Below are 20,020 nucleotides of genomic sequence, written 5' to 3'. Positions count from 1 at the left end.
AGCTTGAAAAGTAATGCAGCAAGGAATATTTGATTTACTGCTCGCTGGAGAGGAGAGAGGAAGACGGGGGCTTTCTGCAGGAAGGAAGACTGGGTTTGATAAGTTGTTTAACCTTTTTAGGGGACTTTCCTGGAATCTTCACGTCCAGTTAAACCGCAGAGAGATGAGGGGGGGAGAAAGAGACCAGCGGGGGAATTAGGAAGCCAGCACTGCCATCATCCTGCCCCTCCTGCTGATCAGCTGTGTGACCTTGAGCTTGTCACTCACCCACTCTTGCCTTTGGTTTCTTACCTCTATCTGGATATCAAGCCGTACCAGGCCGCAGCTCAGCGATTCCATGCATTTGTATCGACTGTTCTGGGCTCTGGCCTGGCTCCTCGGTTGCTGGTTGAGATCGCAGATGTGCCGTGAGGTTGGTGAGCAATGGCTCCATGGTTTTTTTTTGGTTTTTGTTTTTTTTTTTTCAGATGGAACGTGAAGCCATGGTGCGATCAAGCCACTTGCCTGCACACGTTGGTAGAGATCAGGAAAACAGAATTAGCTCCTAATTCTATTTTCAGTTCCTAGGCTGTTTCTATATTGGCCAAGAAAAGCAGAGAACTTAGAGAAATTCCTGGTAATGACTGCTTTCTGCCTGGGTACGGAGAAACATGCCTGTCTATGGTTTATTTTTAAATGGATAACTCATCATATCTGGGTAAAAAGTACTGTAATCTCCAAAGGCTTTTCTTTCACAATTTTTTTTCTCTGAGAGTATAGAAACAGCCTCAGATCTACTCAAATAAAACAGCTTTTTACTGGGCAAGGAAGCAGTGGTTTTCAGATGTTGGCCCTGTAGGCTTGGGTTCAGAACAGAGGTGGAAAGAGGGAATAGGAGCCTTAGCGGCATCTTCCCTCAGGCCTGGAGTCTAGTTTACCAATCGCTGGGCAGGGAAGCAGGGGAGAGGCTGAAGCTGCCCCCTCAGAGGACATTCAGGGTCATAGCTGGAGGAGACAAGGAATGGCAGCTGACCAGTGTCAGATGGCCAGGGCTCCTGTACCCGTGGTCAGCCCACTGCTTTGACTACCTCCCAAGGAAGATCCCTGCCTGTGCATTTGTCCCTGCATGCTCACTTCTGTGGAGAGTTCCTGAGAGAAAGCATCACCTCGGGTGATTCCCAGCCCTCCCCATGGCACTGTAGGTATTTTAGGCGCACCTCCTGTGTGCTTCAGTTAGCAGGTATGGCTAAATAATGGTTAGAGCCACCCGTTATGTGTGCTATGGGCTATGCTGAGTGCCTTTCCTACATGCTCCTGACCACACACAGGCCTAGCCAGCCCCAGAACCCATGCAACAGGGAATAGGATGTAAATCCAGAAGGAAGCTCCAACCATGCCATTCAGGCCATGGGGATTCAGACTTGGGAGAAGGGGTTGTCTCATCTCTCTGCATCTCCCAGAACTGACCAGAAACACACTGAGTCTAAAAGCCCAACATGTTTTACTCTGTGAAGTCACTTTTGCCTATTGCTTCTTTCTAAAGCTGTGGGCAGGGAGTGTCAAGGGGGCAGGGGATGCTGTGGGACCACTGTGTGCTCGCTAGCAAGTGTCCACCAGACTGGCTCCTTCCAGACCCTGGCAGTGAGCAGATGCCACATCCAGTGAATGGGTTTGGTGATTACTTCCCCGGTCACCACAACTCTCTCCTGCCCCCTGGCATGGATGGCTGTGGCCCAGATAGAGGACTTGGGTGTTTTCTGCTGTGGTTGACTACTTGAGGGCTTAAGGTACAGTCAACGGCTCCCAAAGAACTAAAACAAACAACTCCAGGGCCAATGACAAGGAAGGCGGCAGGCCTCAGACAAGAAGCTAGAACAGGAAAGTTGGAAAGAAAGAGGGACTCCCTTGGGCAGCCCAGGTGGCTCAGCAGTTTAGCACCTGCCTTTGGTCCAGGCCGTGATCCTGGAGACACGGGATCGAGTCCCACATCAGGCTCCCTGCATGGAGCCTGCTTCTCCCTCCGCCTGTGTCTCTGCCTCTCTCTCTCTGTGTGTCTCTCATGAACAAATGAATAAAATCTTTTAAAAAAGAAAAGAAAGAGGGAATCTCTACTCTCTCGGGCTCTGCTATGTGGTCCAGACTTGAAGTGGTCTCTTCCCTGAGTGTGAGTTCCTCCATGGTTGATGCTAAGATGGGGTCCACCCCGTGGAGCTGGGATGAACATGACTGGGACCGTAGAGCCTACTGGAGATAGCTGGGGAGCCAACTCATCTGGCCACGCACTACTTCCTCTGTGCACTGCTACCACCCACCAGTTGGCCTACTGTTCTGTGTTACTCCAAGATTCTAGACAATTCTTATTGAAATGTTACAGCCTCACAGGAGTGTTAGGGAGAACCCAGAGGAGAGACTTGCTCACATGGAGTCAGAGTTTTAAGTGGCACAGCTCCACTGAGGCCAACATGGTGGAGGTGAGCCTCTCTACATGCTCCACTGCACATGGAGACCTGGCAGGTGCTGGAAAGGAGGGTACTGCATGTCTCTCAACAGCAGGAAGGAGAGGGGAACCCATTCACACTGCGGTCCAGCTTGGCAGTATCGGCAGCTGGCCTCCCTGTCAGTGAATTAGAGATGCGGATGCCTGTCCTGCCTCTCCCAGGGTCCGTGTGGCGGTCTAATGAAGGAGAGAAGATGCACAAGCACTCCAAAGAGCCCACAGCACCAGGCGAATGTGAAGCGTCATCATGAAAAGCTTAAATTTATGGGTCTGAAGGAGAAGCAACATCTGGGAAGGAATTATTGCAATTTAAAGGGAGGATGCAGGCCTGTTTATAAGAACGAAATCTGGAAGCAATGTCTGATTTTTTTTTTATTTTTAGCTGGTTTGTATTCTAGTCATGAAACCATGGTGTGAACCTCCAGATGTGTGAAGCAAAATTGTAGAAAATGAGTTGAGTCTGGTAGGCACTTTCCTTCCTTCAACAGAGCCTTACTGAGCATCTACTACGTGCCAGGTGCTATACACGCCACCATGGGCAAGTCAGGCTGTTGGGTCCCCTGGTACCTCCACCCCGGTCCTCACTTAGTGGTCTTCAGAAAATGCAAAGGTCATGCCAGTTCCAGTTCCATTGATCAGGAAATCTGTATTAACTGGAGGAGGGTCTGCGTGCCGGCACCGAGTGGTGGGGCCGAGTTAGGGGATTCCTAGTTAATGCAAGTGCTGAAGGGCCTGCTGGGTGACAAGACGACAGGGTCGGGTGTAGGGGAGGGGGTTGATTTCAATTTTATTTTCTGAACTGTTCCAGTCACATGTCTGGCAGAGCACTGATGTGACATAATTTAGGATCCGATCAGTCTATGGGCACCCCCTCTTCCTTCTCTGCCCATTCTCCTTGCCCAGACCAGTCAAGGGGGACCTGGAGACGGGCTGTCAAGAAATTTCATTGGGTGATGCACATGCTTGATATTTGCCAGCAGTTTCCTTAAGAGTATCTGTACTGTAAAGAGAAGTCTTCAGTAGGAGAAGGGGTGAAGGCAGGTGGGAGGAGATTCAGGGAGGAGAGCAGGTGTGTGGCCAGGGAAGGAGGGGGGCGGGGGCGGTGCTGGGGGCCGGTGGCCCAGGCAGTGGAGGCTGGACAGTGTGGAACATGGAAAGAATCAGAATTTGCCTGGGTATCCCGGGGCCCCTGCCATGGAGGGATTTGGGGCAGGAATGCTATGACTATTCTGGGGTTGAGCACAATCCCTGTGGCGGCAGCCCAGCCACTTGGGGGCTGTTGCTGTGATCCTGGTGAGAGGCGGGGAGGCCTGGCAGCTCAGCAGTAGTGGAGATCAGAGAGATCAGGTGACCTGAAGACACATCGTTAAGGACAATGCTGTGGGGAAGGGGAACAGGCGGGGAGCAAGAGAGAGGAGGAACAACTGGGATTTTTAAGGCAGAGGAGGTGGCAGTGCTGGGTCCTGACATATAAGTCTAGAAGTGGCAGGTCTGGAGAAAGTCAGTTAATGCAAGGGCTAGGGAGGAGGAGGGAGGAGGTTGTAAATCGATTCCAGGAGTGAAGGAAGGCATAAACACTCGCGGATACTATAATGGCTCATCCCCCCCTGCAGCTCCACCCTCCCAGACAAAATCATACTCCTTAGAGTTGAATGTCTAAGAAAGACATTAGAAAGAACTTAAATAGAATTGAATTGAATTTTTTTCTTGGTGGGGGGAGTGATAATAATAATTAAAGAGAAAAGGTTGAGAAACACTGAGTTCAGAGTAAATGGAGAATCCGGTAAGCTACCTTAGTGCTGACTGGTTTTGTGGTAGGCGTGTGGGAGCCAGTCTGTGGCTTCTGTGTTGTGAGAGGGGGTCACCTGGGAACCTGAGCATCACCAGGGCATGAGGGGCTGCGGAGAAGTGGGTGAGGGGGTGAGGGGCAGCAGCCGAATTGGGTCATAGGGTTGGTTTGGGCTCACCAGGACCAGACTGGAGTGAGGATAGCCCCTACTGCCTGTCCTTTTATCCAGCCCAGGGGTGGTGACTGCAGAGTGAACTCAGGACAGCTCTAATCTTACCACTGATTGGGGCCCCTGGGATGAGGCAGTTGAAGAATTTGGAACAAAGCATGGGATGGAAGGCACACATCAAGAGTTCCAATTCTGGCTTGGAATCTCCCTTACATACTTGCCATGTAACTTGAGGCAGTTCTTATTTTCTGTCTATAAAATGGGAATCCTAATAGTAATCAGCTCATTTACTTTTCTGAGCAAAAGTAAATCAGAAAATGTGAATGAGTGAGGTTTTGTAAACTTGAGGCATTTTGAAAATTTCATGATTCCATCTCAGTCTCTGAAGATCCTGTCTTTCTTTGAAGAGCACATGCCCACACAAAGGCTGGCCAGGCGGTGCATTCCGGCATTGAGAATAAGTAATGGGTCTCATCAGTGGCCGGTTCTGGCTCCTTAATGGAAAGAGGAAACCTCTGCATTGTGTTGGGTGGGTTCTTGCAAGACACTCCATCTCTGCGTGTCCATTCTCTTCTGTAAAAGCAGAGCCTTCCGGATCCCTCAGCCCATGAACTGTCGCCAACCTGATGGATAAACCTTTTGAGAGTGTTTATTTCGGGGTTGGCAAGATGCCTGCAGGCTTTGGTGAACCCATGGTTGATGTTATTAATGGATGGGTTGTTTTTTCCCTCTTCTTAAGAGAATGTGAATGAGAGTTCCCCTTACAGGATACATTCAGAGCAGGCCTGTAACCCCCGTGCCAGGGGTGCTCCAGGGTCCTGAGCCTGGACTGACAGGAAGGTGGGTGTGGGAGCTGGGTTTTTTTTTTTTTTCCATAGTTTGCAGCCTCTAGTTGTTTTGCTTTTTCCTTCCAAAGAAGAAAGAATCCTGGCTTCCCAGTTGGCTGAGGGCTGGTAGCTGCCCAGGCGCTGGAGCAATAATTGGGTAGCCTGGTCAAGACCCAAGCAGGGCCAGTCTCTGATCCTGCATCAAATGGGAGACTCCCTAATTGGCTTATCCTCTCTTAAGGGCAGTTTCTCTCCAAAAATTGGTATCTTTTATAGGGAAGGAAAAAAATCCTGGGGCCTTTATTTGTAATTCTCTTGGCTATCAATTTGGTTCATGTCAGGAGCCATCTTTATTTATAGGCTTAGAGTGAGAAGGGTCTCAAACATTTTTGGGGGGTTGATTTTAAAGATCTCGCATCATTCTGCAGTTATTTGACCCAAAGACCCCATTGGAGGGTCTCTCATATTGGCCTTTATGCCCTGCCAAACTCAATTAGCATCTCTTAAGTGCCTGGACAAAGTGGGGACATGTAAGACCCTTTTCACAGGCATTGACTTACTACCCACTGTATTTTTTAAACGAAAGGTAAAAGTCCCTCATCCCTTGGCTTTTTAATTTTATTTTCCTTAACCCTGGAAGCTGGCCTTTAATGATGAAATTAGTGGAAGAGAAAGGGGTCAGTTTGATCATAGATGTCAAAGTCAAACCCACAGATAGTGCCTTCACCTCAACCTGGAGATGGAAAACCATACCTGTCTCCCTGTCTCCCTCCCAGGAGGGTTCATTCTTGAACCCCTTTCCCCCAGGCCACAGTCTTTGGAAAATTAAAGTTTTCCTATGTTTACATGGGAACAAAATTATTACTAGGAATCAGTTTCTAGTAATTTATTTTAAAAGCACTTCGACCGCCATACATCTCGTTAGAGTAGAATGTGCTTAGGTGCATGGATGTAGCTTGTAGGCCTCCTAAAAAGACAAGCTAACAAATTAGAGGGTCTGGTCTTTGGCACCATGTGATGGGTGCTGTGGGCCAGAAATTCAAATATTAAGATAATGTCTGTTCTCCGGATGCCCAGGATTTGACTGCAAGGAATAGAGGTGGGGTGTATAGAAGAGCAAGAGGAAATAAGTGAAATCACTGAGACATGAACTACTGCCAAATAGGAGCTGAGAAGAGCTAGAAACCCCTGGAGGGAGGAGTTTCTGGTTGGGGTGCGCCCAGATGTCAGCCAGGAGGTGCTCCTTGCCCTGGGCGGTGGAGTAGGTGGTGGAAGTGCGGAGGCAGTGATCTTGCTGCTGCTGCTGCTGCTAATTATGCATCAGTTTCTCTACTTCCAAGAGTGAGAAAGGAAGGCATTGAATGCCTTGGCCTGTGTCACAAAACTAAGGGGCAGTGTTAGGCTTCCATCTGATCCCTGATTCCAAAGCCCTGCTCTCGACTGCCTCTGAGAACATACCCTCTAGGGTCTTTTTTTTTTTTTTTTTTTTTTTTTTACCCTCTAGGGTCTTAACGGGAAACTGGCACACTGAAATGTGTGTTGGGAAGAGAGCTGGTGGACAGGGCTGTTCATAATAATGAGATGCGGGTGCAGAGACCCCGCCAGGGCCGACCCCAGCCCTCAATGGGGTAGGGCAGTTTCCAGCTGAAAGCCGGGGCGCAGAGAGGATGTTCTATGAAGCCCGCAGTGGAGGGTTACAGCCAGCCCGTGAAGTGACTGCAAAGAGGCAGACAAGTAGGGGAATAAACACCCAACCCCACGCCAGTCTCCAGTCCCGCTGGGGTCCACACTGCCTGCACCTAACTAGGAATCACAGGGTCTCCAAGCTCCGATGATGCCTTCCATGCAGATCAAGTGAGCCCCCCTGGGGACAGACAGCGTGGAAAGCAGACATGGGGAGTACACCCAGCACAACCTGTAATGCATCAGCTCCCATCACCTTCATAAGCATGTTAGGGAAAAGTCGCAGAGAACTCGGCCTTGCGTGCAGTGCAGTGTATTCTTGTTCAAGACTTTGTTTCAGTTACCTCTTCTAAAAGTGGCCTCTGGGGACACAAAGGAGGGAAGACAAGGCTGTGGTTATCAGAAGATGCTAGGCATCCCTGGTGGCTCATCCCCCCTCCACTGCCCCTCTGGGCCCCGGTCTGACCTATGCCCTGTTCATCTAGCACAGCCTGGAGAACGGAGCCACCTGGTTTAAGGGATGGTGAGCAGATGAAGTTGACAGAGCTGGGAGTCTGTCTCAAGAGAATGAGAGCGCCTTCTAAAGTTGGGTGGCCATGGGAAGCCTAAGTGGCTCAGTGGTTGAGCATCTGCCTTCAGCTCAGGTCGTGATCCAGGAGTCCAGGGATCGAGTCCCACATCAGGCTTCCTGCGTGGAGCCTGCTTCTCCCTCTGCCTGTGTCTCTACCTCTCTATGTGTCTCCCATGAAGAAATAAATTATTTAAAAAAAATAAAAAATAAAAAAAAAATAAAGCTGGGTGGCCAGAATCTTGGACTCTCAGTTAGTAGCCTTTCCAGTGGCCTACAAGGCCTTAACACGATCTAGATGCTCACCGCTCCAGCTGAATGGCCTACTAGACTCTCCCCATCCAGCCACAGTGGGCTTCTTGCTGGGCTAGGAGCACGAGAGGTATGCACCCCCCTCCTTCACACACCCCAGGACACTTGCACTGGCTCTTCTCTTTGCTGAACGCTCAACCCCTGATGCCCACATGGCCCACTCCCTCATCGACTTCCCATGAGCTCAAATGTCATATCTCTTACCCAGACCACCTTCTTTAAACTGATACTTCTGTTCTGTCTTCTTTGATGCATAGCACTGCCTACCTTTTAATATACCGTACAATTTGTACTTCCTTCTTAAGCTTATTGTTGATTCTGTGTTTTCCCCCAGTAGAAGATGAGCTCCATTAGGTCAGGAATTTTTTTTTTTCCTTCTCCTTTGTTCACTTATGTATCCTCAGTGCCTAGAACATTGCCTGACACACAGGAGGCGCTCAATAAATATTTAGGGAATGAATGAATGAATAAAATTCTCAAGGATCTAAAAACAATCTGACTGCTGTCTCCCAGGCTTTTCTCTTCACCAACACATATCTGCCAAGGATCTTTCCCAGAAATACATCGATCGTTTATTATCACCAGTACTGTCAATACTTCGTGGCCAAAGCAATTGATTTATCCGTGTGCTTCACATAGGCTTGGTAGAGGAAATGTACTCACGACTTTGGCTCTGTGTCAAAATTAAATGGTGACCTTGGCTTACTTTGCTTCCCCACAGAGGTTATTTCTTAATCGTAAAGGGAACACTCTCTCCTTGGGAAAAATAATATTTTTGCCACCTTCAGCTTGAAAATGGCTATTTGATATGGCTCACGTGTGTTTCTGTCAGTGGCAGCTGGAAAAGCTTGGGTTGAAAGAGGCTCGGAGAAAGACCCGTTGCGTTGTTGGGAGAGAAGCTCGTTGCAAGGTGGAATTAGTTTACAATAACTTATTTACCTGTCCAAATCCCTCATATCACATTAAAGCTTTCCCCTACTATCCCGGACTCTGGAGTGCTAAGAGGAAACAGAAAAATCAATTGATAATGATATATTCAGTTTAGAAAAATATATCGATTCCCAGGTAATGACAGCCGTGCATTTTTGCAGTGGAGGATGCCATTTCTTGTCGTGAAGATGGCTTTCACATATATTACATTTGAAAGAGGGAACTGGGAATAGCCCTGCCTCACCATAATAGATAGGCTCTTTCTACTAGGTTTTAAATCTATATTAAAAAAAAAATTGTTTCCAGGGAACCCATCCTTTGCCTCCTCAAGGTCTCCTTGCCCATTATCTAAAAGAAGTAATGATTTGTTTTTGTAAATCTAGAATTTGTGTCCTGTTCTCTTTTCAGCATTAGATTAAAGACTTAAATTTCTCATTTTTCCCGTCTCTGGAGTTCCTGGGTTTGAATCAAATGGAAGGCAATGCCATTATTCTCCCTTATCCACGGTTAATGGCTGTGATGTGGGGATTAGGGCTTTGTGTGTTTGGGAGACAAGGGAGAGACATCGAGGGTCTGCGCCACGGGGTTCTCTGCTGCCCGCTTGGCCCCCTTGTCTGGGAGTGCCCGTGGCAGCATTTGGGCACGCCCCGTGGGAGATGGTCCACACTCAGAAACTCAGCACAGGGACAGGCTTCCACTTAGGGTGGGGACTAAGATACTGGAACTCTAAAAAGACTTCTGCAGAAGATGATAGCTTTTCCCACATCACCCCCACCTTTCTCCTTCTCTTTCTAGACCGCCTGGCCTCCTGGTGATGCTCACGCTGTGCTAAGTGTTGGTGGCCATCGAGGTTTTTGCATCCTGGGGACGAATCCTGAGCTGGCCAGAGACGGACATCGAAAGGTAAGACTCTGCTCAGCTCGCTTGCAAATAAGAAAGGCAACAAACCCGGGCACTGCCAGAGGGAGTATAGCTGGTCCTCTCAGCCCTTTGGTCAGGGGGATTTTTACACGATGTGGGATTAGCACCTAGCAAAGCCACCGAGCCCCAATCCTTCAGGAATCAATCTACGAGCAGGATGGCAGCTCTTCTGGCTCCGCAAGGGACTGGGGGGGTGCAGAGATCTGGGGGCAGCCAGCAGCTGGGTGACCATTAATCTCCTCAAGACCTGAATTACTTCTTTGGTTATTTAACTTTTCTTGTTATTAAAGTAGTAGTATTCAATATCAGTAAAAGACTATTTGTTTATTGTAAAAATATTTTAAAAGGTAGCACCTAAAATTATATAAATTACTTATAGTCATAATCCCAAGAAATAACCATTTTAGTGTCCCTTTCCAGACTTTCTTTCTATACATGTACATAAAGTGTATGCACATATGTATATACACATGCACACGTACATGGGATCACACTGTATGTACTGCTTAGTGATGCATTCTTTTGACTTTACAATAGTCACATGTACATTTTTTACCTCAGTAAATACAGATCTGTAGCATTTTTAGACTCTTCATATCATCTGGATATAATAATCTACACAATTTACTTAACCAGTGCCCTAATGGTGGGCATTTAGTATATTTTTAAATTTCACTCCTACAAATAAAAACACAACAAACATTTATCTTTGCATAGTGATTTGGTAATTTTCATGGATTAGATTTATAGAGGTCTGGCCTAAACTTTTGATTCAGGATTTTCAAACCTAGATTGTAAAAACCAGGTAGCCAGGAGAGTTGGGAGGAACGTGGCTTAAAGGGCACAAAATCTGATGAAAAGATCGATAAGATTGTTTGAGCATCCACCCAGCAGGCCAGAACTGCATGTGCAGAAGTAGGAGAGCCTGGAAATGGAGTTGCCAGCACCTGTTTGCTATTGCTCAAGGGACAGGAGGATAGACCTGGGATGAAGGCTGGAGGAGGGAAGCATGGGTGCTGGGGTTCAGGACACAAGGCTCAGCTGGCCCAGCCTAGCATGTCTTGATGGCACTTGATGCTTTAGAAGTCCATGGGCCAGAGTCATCTCTGTGTAGCACATTGTGCCTGGTGCTGGGTGAGCACAAGCCATAGCAGCCCCAGGTGTCCTTAGACACCACACCCTGGTGCCCTCTGGCCAGGAACTTCATGGCCTCTACCCGGACCCCCTTGTGTGGTCTGAACTCCAGCTTTCTTCCGCATCAGGGGCCAGGGCAGCAGACTAGCAAATTTCCTGCCATGTCCAGGTTCCCTATGGACTCGGAAACAGCCAGGTTGGGGATGGTCCTCCACTCCCAGAGCCTTGGCTTACAGAAAAAACACTGCAGCTCTAGGATTCTGAATTGTAGGTAGCCATGGTTGTCAGCAAGAAGCAGGAGGAAGCTCCAGGCTGGGCCTGGATCAGCTGCCACAATGGAAGAAACATTCACTGGGCATCCAGCCTGCTGCCACTGTTCCCACCTAGCAGCCCAAGAGGGACAGCCAGTGGGGGCAGATGGGTTTCTGGCCTTGGGAGCTGGTAGGCTGTTGGCGTGCATTTCATGGCACCCCTGAGCCACTGAGCAGCTGGACAGCCATCCTGGTTAGTTGTCCCAGGCCCTAGGTAGCGTTTTGCTTCTGTGACTATCAGGTGAAAGGAGGGGAGTTGGAAAACTAGACAGATCTGGTGACAGTGGCATCTTGGATCTGGTGATGGTGGCATTTCTAGCTCCTAGAAGTGGAGGTGACTGTCTGAGACGAGAATAAGGAATGCTCTTCACAGAAGTCAGCTTTCCAAGGGTAAGCCTCCAAGTTTTAGGTGATGCGAGTGTGGCGGGAGTGAAAGGGATCTAGAGACCCAAGGGAATGGGTTCAACGGCCTTTATTTTAGGATCTTCTGTTCCTTCCCATTGACACAGAGTGGCACATGGCTCTTTATCCTGATCTTCAAGAAGCATATATTTTAGGGTGGGAGGGACCTTCATAGGATACCTGGTCGATCCACCGGTAGACTGGTGTCCCCACTGTGAACTCACATTAGTCTTCCCTACCACCTGGCCAGCTCCTGGAGGATGGGAATCACATCTGATTCATCTCCATATCCCCTTCCACCACCCCCACGCAGCACCTGCTGGGGCTCTCAGTGAATACATCACTGCTTGCACAGCCACAACTGCTCCTGGGAACACCGTAGCACGTGGCCCGCTGCCCGGGTGTGCTTTTCGCTTTTCCCTCACGTGCAGAGCTCCATTGATTCCCAAGAAGATAGGAAGTCTGCACAGCCCAGTCTGTCCCCTGGTGACCAGTGGAAGAAGCTATCACCTTCCTCTGGAAACTGGGCCAGATCGCTGGGCTGTGTGGATCCTGCTGCAAAACGGAGCCTGCTCCCGTGCAAAGCAGGGAAGGCTGCGCTGTGCTGGTCAGTGACCAAGAGTGTGGTGCGCACCCAGCGGGCAGGAGGGAAACCTGATCCCTGTCCTGCAGTGAGGGACTTGGGCAGGGGTGGAGCTCAGGGGAGGTAAAGCTCAAGACCTGGTTTGTGCAGGACCTAATGCTGAGCCAAGAATGACATTGACAGATGCCTAGACTTTGGAGGTGGTGAAGGGCAGACTTGGATCCCCATCAGTGCTGAGGAGCGCCCCTCTGCGGCCTCCCCTGTCTCGATCCCTGCCTCAGCACTCCTCAACCAGGCCCCTCGTCCCCCCTGCATGCCCTGCATCCTGAGAGGACATTGCAGATGTCTCCCCAAGCTGATGGGACTTGGAACTCCTCCATTAGAGAACACCGTGTGCCCTGCCCTGCCCTGGACTTGCGCGCTCACCACAGCTTCAGCTGGCAAAGCCAATCTGAAGGTGCCCTTGCTGACCACACCCTTCTCACTCCCTCACTCTCAACATTCATTGCTTGCTTCATTCCCTCCCCCTTCTTCTCTTTCTCATCCCTCTGCCTTTGGCTTCCATGGCTCCCACCCAAAGACAGACCTATGGGCAGATGTTTCAGTGCTGCCTTCACCAACACATCCACTCTCTCCCCCACTTGTCCTTGTCCTCGCTTCCTCTCCCAGCACCACCCCAGGAACCTTCTGGGAAACTTCTGGGCACTCAGCCCGCCGAGGAGTCCGTGGAACCACACCAGCCACCCCAGCACAGATCCTTCCGCAGAGCCCCACCTTTGCCATCATACCCAAGACCTCTGGCCTGACCTCTCCACCTAAGTAAGGATCAGCAAGTGACCTCCCTGCTAGCTTCAAGGAGACCATGGGCCTCTCTCCCCCTTGGCTTGGTGGGCCATGTCCATCTTTGTGGCCACTCTAGCCCCTCTTCCTCCTCCTGCTGTGAGTAAGGGCATTGGAGCTGTAAGGTTTTCCTCAGCTTTCCTTCCTCTCAGCGGTCCCTCTACTCCCTCTGCTCCAGCTGTCTCTGGGGCTTCATTCTCAGGTGGCACCTCTCTCCTAAGGTCCCGACCACCTCCAGAGTCCTGAGAGTCGGTCACAACCTGTCTGATTTGCATCCCAGACTCAGCCTGGCTAACACAAAGCCGCCTCACCGCTAGGCAGCCTTTGGGGACCTTGGTACTCACTCCTCCCTGCGCTGCATTTCTCATCTTCCTTCCTGGACCACAACCTCCTTAAAGATAGGCACTGTCCTCTTGTCTCCACATTGTGAGATCAGACCATCTTAGTTCTAAGACGCAGCAGAAAGTAGCCACACAGACAGCAGATGGATAGGACCTTAGACCGGGAAGCAGCCACTGGGCTCTGGTCCCAACTCCAGCATTAACTGAGCAAAACTGCCCCATGGAGCTGCTGAGTCCATCCCCTCCGCATAGGCTGAGGGCAACCCCTGTCCTGCCTAACTCCCAGGAGAAGACTGGCAGGTCTTCCTGGGCCAGAAGTATCAGCTCTCTGTGAATGCTGGAATCACCCAGAGAGCTTTAAAACCTACAGATCCCTGGGTCCTATAGGACCCAGACTTCCTAATGTCATTGTTCTTCTGGGGATGGGTGTCCGTGTACTTTAGATCCTTTACACTGCTCTCAACTCCCAGGTGTTACCAAATTCCTGGACTCTGAGCCCTGAGGAATGGACATGGAAGTTATGGAGATTTAGCAAAACAAAGTTCCTGGGTGATATGTCATTAATGTACTCTTCACATACTCTAAAATCTACGCCCCCCTGCCCCGCTCCCCCCTTCCCTGATCAAACCATCCAAAAGCCGGGTACTTTGGCTGTCACATTGTCAACCCTGTTCATCTCACCCCACCCCCCGAATGCTTTCGCATGAACCCTACGGGCTCTTAGAAGATCTTCTTTTCCTATCGATCATACTGAGGTGCCCACATTCAGGATTCTGTGGCAGTTAATGTTTATCTTGTCACTGTGATCCCTTTGCTGGGCCCCTTGGGAGAAGTGCCTCTGATTTCAGCACCGACATACTCTTCTCGCCAGCCTTGTCATACTGCCTCATATTGAATCATGTTGTAACATCGGCTTCTTGTTTGCCTCTTCCAAGTCAAGACAGTGGCTCTCAACTCTGGCTGCATATTAAAATCACCTGGGGACATTTAAAAAATTCTGATATCCAGGCTAGATACACCAGATCAAAATCATTTAGATCAAAATCTCTCGGGATGGGACCCAGGCATTAGTATTTTGTGAGGCTCCCCCAGCAATTCCAGTGAGAGGCCACAGTCAAAAGCACCGCCCAGCCTCAAGGCAAATCTGTGACCCACCTGTAACACACATAGGGAACTTTCTAGATCTGGTTTCAGGGAGGCAGCAGTGCCTGTGCCATTTCCTGCTCTTATATTTGTCAGTCCCTGCCCTGCTTTGGACTGACCTCATCTTCTTACAGGCATCCCTGGAAGTTACCTTCCGTCCTTCCTGAAACCGGGTCAGGTGAAAACACAATAGAAAGCTTCCTGCTTGTCCCTGGCTGGGCCCTGGCACGGTTCCCATCCCCACTTCAGGCCTCTGAGGACAGAGGGTCAGAGGCCCCTTTCCTGCCCATGGTGGCCGGGTCAGCGCCCTCCCTTCTGGTAAATCCCACAACAGGGTCAGTGCCCCCAGTTCTGTAGAGAGCTCTGCGAGGCCCTGGAAGAAAATCATCTGTGTGCTGGTTGGGAGGGGGGCAGAGAAGGGACTGACGGGGATGGCGTCACTGTGTCCAGAACAGTGGCTGGGCCGCCCTCTCGTCTGTTCTCGTCAGCCTCTGAGACTCAGCCCCTTGATGAACGACATGCTGAGGTCATGGGTCAAAGGCAAGAGATGTCCCCGGAGTGGAATCTTTCCCCATTCTGGAAGCAAAGTTGTTCAGGAACAGCAAATATCCAGAGCAGTTCCCGTTAGTTAACAGGGCTGGGGTGGAGCGCGCACACAGCAGTTCACTCTAGCTGCAAAACCTCATTTGGCACCTGGGCTAGAAATAGCTTATCTGCAAACCTCAGAGTTTATTTTTGTGGCCAAGTTTGATTTTCCAAGCGACCTGTCTTCTTCCTTACCTTGAATGCGCCCCAGTGGCTGGGGCTGCTGGGAACAGTTGTGAGTTTGTCCCCTACAGGAGGGCACCTGGCCCTGGGGGTGTCGAGACTGACCCAGCCTACACCTTACAAGCTTTGCTGTGTACTGTGAGCGCCCAGAGGGAGGCACGCCTAATTTGCACAGAATTTTAATTTGCGCAGAAATACCAAATAGGCTAGTAGTGGCCCTGCCACCAGAGCCCTGCTCAGGGAAAGCACCATGCATACATCTGTCCAGCGACCATGCAAGGATGCTCCTAAACTACTGGACTTCTGTCCCTTCTTGAAGATCTCATGTATGCACAGTCCACTCAAAAGAACTTTGAAGTTTTTGCCTTCAATCATAAATTGCTCTCTCTCTCTTTCCCTTTCTCTCTCTCTCTCTCTCTCTCTCTCTCTCGCTTGCGTGCGCACAGCATGACACTGCAGGAGTACTGGAGCTGTAGAGGAACAGCCTGTACGTGGTGAAACGAAGGGCATTTCAGCATTCATTCCTTTATCCCTTCAAGCACTTAGTAGCAACCACATTGCATATTGTTCTAGGGCCAGAGTCCAGAGAGGTCAGACAAAAGCCCTCTCCTCAAGCAGCTGGCAGCCCAGAGAGACCAGAGAGTGAATATATTCTTATAAGCAGATGTGATAAATGCAACGATAGGAATTGGTACTATGGAAGTGCTACGAAAGAACAATTCATTTCCTGAACAAATATTTCTTGAGCACCTACTATATGCCATGCATCATTCTAGGCAGTGACCATGCGAGACCAAATCCCTGACCCAGAGCTTCCATGTGAGTGGAGGAGAGTACTCAACTAACTTAGTTCGGTCAAAACTAACAGGCTGCCAAGAAGAGGTGGCTTTAAACTGGAAATGAAGTCTGTGTGTGTGTGTCTGTGTGTCTGTGTGCACGTGCGCATGTGCATGCACCCAAGGAATGTTCCAGGCAATGGGAACAGCTTGTGCAAAAGTCTCAAGATATAAAAAGACAAGAGAGCTCAGAGCCTAAGGACTAAGAGAGACCTGTGGGTTGGGAAATGCAGCAAGAAAGTTAACGAGGTCTTGGCCCTGGTGGCCACTGAATGCTGTGCTAAGCCTCTGAAAGTCACCCTCTCGGATAATGGAGACATAGCTGCAGGCTCATAGAGCCCTCTCACAGCCAAGCTCCCCATGCACTTTCTGACCCCAAAACAGAGACTTTCTGGCAGCCTGTGCTCTGGGCAACCACTGCCCCAACCCCAATTTGTTAGACCATCCAAGGCTTAGATTGTAGGACTTCTTTTATCTCCTCCCCTGACCTACTGCTTTTTGTTTGCAACACATTTTTACACAGTTCCTTCTCCTCGGTCATGAGGGAGACCTGAGGAGGTAGAAAGAGAGAAATTACTGTTGTCCTTTATTACACCAAGCAGCAAGCTGAAGCCCAGAGAGGGCCAGTGTCTTGCCCGAGCTCACTCAGCCAGTCAGAGCAGAAGGGGAACTGGAGTCCTTGTGCCCTGGTTCCTAATCCAGAGGCCCCTCCTGCCTTCATGTCAACTGCCACTCCTTATACTGAAGCCTAAAGAGCTCTGAGCAAGTGTCAATGGTGTGCCAGCCTGTCTTCCACAAACATTAATTGAGCACCTATTATGTATCAAGCCAGCAATGGAATGATCATCCTCTGGGCCTCAGTGTACTCCAGAAGCAACCCAGAAAGAAAACTGTCCTTCCTCCCACCTACCATGACCCAAGAGGCCTAAAGGCTACAGGTCAGCCAGACCTATGCTGTCACCCACCAGCACCAAGCTCCAGCACCACTTGAACAGGCAATAACATCACCATCACTGGCCAGAGACCACTCCACTGCCTCACTGGGTCCTCTCCTCCAGCCATTTGGAGGCACGCTATTTATAGCCGATACATATTTCCCTCTGACCTGTAAGTGAGCCAGGGGCTGAAAAACTAGGGGGCTTATGCCTCATTTGCAGAGCAACAGTTCGCTGGAGTAAGGCAGACGCAGCCTAGCAGCCCTCATGGGTTGAGGGTTTTTTTTTTTTATTATTAATATTTGTAGCAACTCATTTAGATAAAAGCATCTGGTTCATAAGAAAGCAACAACAACAAAAAATCATTTAAAGCGTATTTCTGATTTTACAAAGTAACCTAGTAACAGTGCAGGAGATAACAATTAACCCAGCCCCCCTTCTCCAGGTAGTCAGTCAGACAGGTGCTTTAAGTGGGGAATGAAAGTCCGACACAGAGAGGGTCTACCCAGGGTCTCTCAGATCAGCACTCACAGAACAGCACAACGCGGCCCCAGCCAGCCAGCCAGAGAGCCTCACCCTCCCATTAGCGTGTACAGGAGGCATCCTGCCTCTCCATCCCAGAATGAGCAGTATGATTATTTATTTAGCACCAGATCAGGGCTTTCTGAAATGCACTCAAAGTGCTCTGCTGTCTTGCTCAGGGGTACACTGAGCCGCACTTCTGGCTCTGTGAACCAGCTAAGGTAAATCAGGCCCCGCACCAGCTAACCAAGCTCATCTCCCGTGACACCCCCTCCCGCACCCGCCACCGATGTGTACACACACACAGCCTCTGTTCCCATGCAAACAGACCCTCATGCTCCTAATAGACTCTACATGTGTGCATCACACCTCTAGGCACTCATCCTGCAAGCCTGAATATCCCGGAAAGGCCTCTCCCATCCCCACCCATCTCCTGGCAAAGAGCTCCCAGCCACCCACGCACGGGAATCTTCTCTCCTCGGATTTCCTGACGCTGTTACTCTCCCTGGCAGCCATTCCCTCGCTTCTTCTTGGGTCAGATGTGGTCCCTTCGCTGTCCAGTGTGCTCGACGCTCATCCCTCTACCACTGTGAGCTCTCAACATAGGGGTAGGGGGTGTAGGTGATCTCTGCACCTAATAAACACTGATGATAGAAAAAGCTACCTCACATGGTCTCTAGCTATGCTTATGTGCTCCTGAGTCCTTCAGTCACTCTGCCTCCTTTCCATCATGGGACCCTCAACACTTGACACCTGGCTCTTGTCTCTTCTGCCCTGGGAGACAGCTGGCAGTGCCCTGAGGACAAGGCCTCTATATTAGCCTCTGGGTCCCTCCCCAAAGCCTGGCACAAAGAAGGCCTCAAATGTATGGATGAGTGAGGGCCATTCAGCCTATCTCGCCTGTGAGCTCAAGGACCAGCCGCAGTTCACAGTGCCAACCTTAGAGGAGTGAGGGCAAGACACTGACCTTGTCCTTGCAAGGCCACACACCCCAGGCCAGAGCTCTCCTTCCTGCTGTTCCAGGCACAGTCCACACTCTACAATCCAGGAGGAAATAGGCCTCCCTGGGCCCTTCTGGGAAGCAGGGTCTCCATATGCTCAATTTCACATTCAAGCCACATTTAGAAAGGTGTGTCCCGCATCCAAAGGAGCCTCACAGCCTTGCATTCATGCACTTGGGAAACATTTCTAGTAAGCAACATGGCATAATGGTTGAGCCCAGATGGTGGACCCAGACTGCCTGGTCCTGCTCCCAGCCCTGCCTCTTACCTGCTGTGCAACCTCCAGCATATTACTGAGCCTCCCTATGCTTCAGTTTCTACATCTGAAAAACAGGGATTAGAATAATACCTACATCATATGGTGGTTGTAAGGATTAAATGAGTTAACGTAACACAGCGCCTAGAATAGCACTTGCAACATAGTCCTCTACAAACATTTGCTATTATTCTCAGGGGCTAGGACTCCAACTGAGTCATGAACTTAATTCATCCTCTCTTCAGGACCAAATGCACTTTCAAGGAAGGTACTGGTGTACCCACCCCTTGCCCCCACCCTTCCCCGTCAGTCATCCTGCAGTTCTGCATTGCTGAATGCAGCTAATCAGCAGAGGACTTCTGCTCCCAGGGAGGTGGCCCTCCTTAGCTCACAGGGACCCCCAAGCAGCTATAGAGCTACATCCTGATTCTCCGTGGACAACAGGGCATCCTGGGGCCCCTCCTGCTCACTTCGGGTGTGGGGGAGAGGGGATCTCTCAGCACCCATCACAGACTCATTTTCTTCCCCACCCCCATACCTGTGACCTCCTGAAGACAGGCCCTAACCTCGTGTTAGGCCTGCCCCAGCAGTCTATACCCAGACAGCGGAGAAATGATCACCAGAAACACTGGGGCTTGACCCACCCCAGGCTGCCACTGGCTGGCTCTGGGACCTGGAAGCATGTCCTCACCCCTCCTTGGATCTCAGTTTCCTTATCTGTATCATGAGGGATTGGAGTTATGATGGATTCCCCACCCCTCCTTGGATCTCAGTTTCCTTATCTGTATCATGAGGGATTGGAGTTATGATGGATTCCCAAGGGCCAGTCAGACTCTGTCCCCCTGAGTGATGCTCTGGATGTGGCCACATGGGGGCTTCTGGGACTACACCACAATTAGCATTGTGGCTTCAGAAGGTATGTCAGCATGTCCTTGGGGCAGCTGTCATTAACAATTATGAAGTCATTATCTGGTAAATAATTCATAACCCGAGAGATGGGATAAGCCGCCAATAAACAATAATCCATTTAGAAGGAGGCTTGGCAAGGGCTAGTGCTGCCAGGATGGTGTGGATCCATCCCTGCCTCCGGTATCAGCACAGCCCATAGCTAGAGCCTCTACAGCCCTCCTCCCTTCTCACCCTTGACCAAAGGCATCACCCTTCCTCCAGGCTCAGGCAGGAGTTGGTTTCTAGAGTAACAATATTGAGTGATGACCAAGTGCCAAGGACTATGCTGAACAACTGGCATATAGCTTCTCCTTGAATCCTCCCA

The 20,020-nt window shown here is 50.0% G+C and overlaps 1 protein-coding gene and 1 long non-coding RNA gene across 4 annotated transcripts in view; one reads left to right on the top strand and one right to left on the bottom strand.

Annotated features, from left to right (window-relative positions):
* The window catches only part of KLHL29 (kelch like family member 29), a 305,917-nt gene that overhangs the window by 74,165 nt on the left and 211,732 nt on the right, over positions 1-20,020 (top strand). Inside the window, exon 2 of the mRNA XM_077843976.1 lies at positions 9,550-9,657. The gene's annotated coding sequence lies outside the window, so the exon portion shown is untranslated. The remainder of the gene's footprint in view (positions 1-9,549; positions 9,658-20,020) is intronic.
* LOC144281148 (uncharacterized) lies at positions 14,058-19,640 on the bottom strand. 3 transcript variants are annotated; one of them, XR_013349587.1, is made up of 3 exons: positions 19,504-19,640; positions 18,760-18,814; positions 14,058-14,263 (listed from the first exon to the last, which is right to left on the bottom strand). It is a non-coding gene; the product is annotated as an uncharacterized LOC144281148 (long non-coding RNA). The 3 variants fall into 3 exon arrangements; XR_013349589.1 differs by lacking the exon at positions 19,504-19,640 and adding an exon at positions 19,439-19,502; XR_013349588.1 differs by lacking the exon at positions 19,504-19,640 and adding an exon at positions 19,392-19,500.

The sequence above is a fragment of the Canis aureus genome, chromosome 12 (genome assembly GCF_053574225.1).
Source record: "Canis aureus isolate CA01 chromosome 12, VMU_Caureus_v.1.0, whole genome shotgun sequence".
NCBI classification, from domain to species: domain Eukaryota; kingdom Metazoa; phylum Chordata; class Mammalia; order Carnivora; family Canidae; genus Canis; species Canis aureus.
Note: the sequence above shows the minus strand (reverse complement) of the source record. Positions and strands in the feature narration are given on the sequence as shown.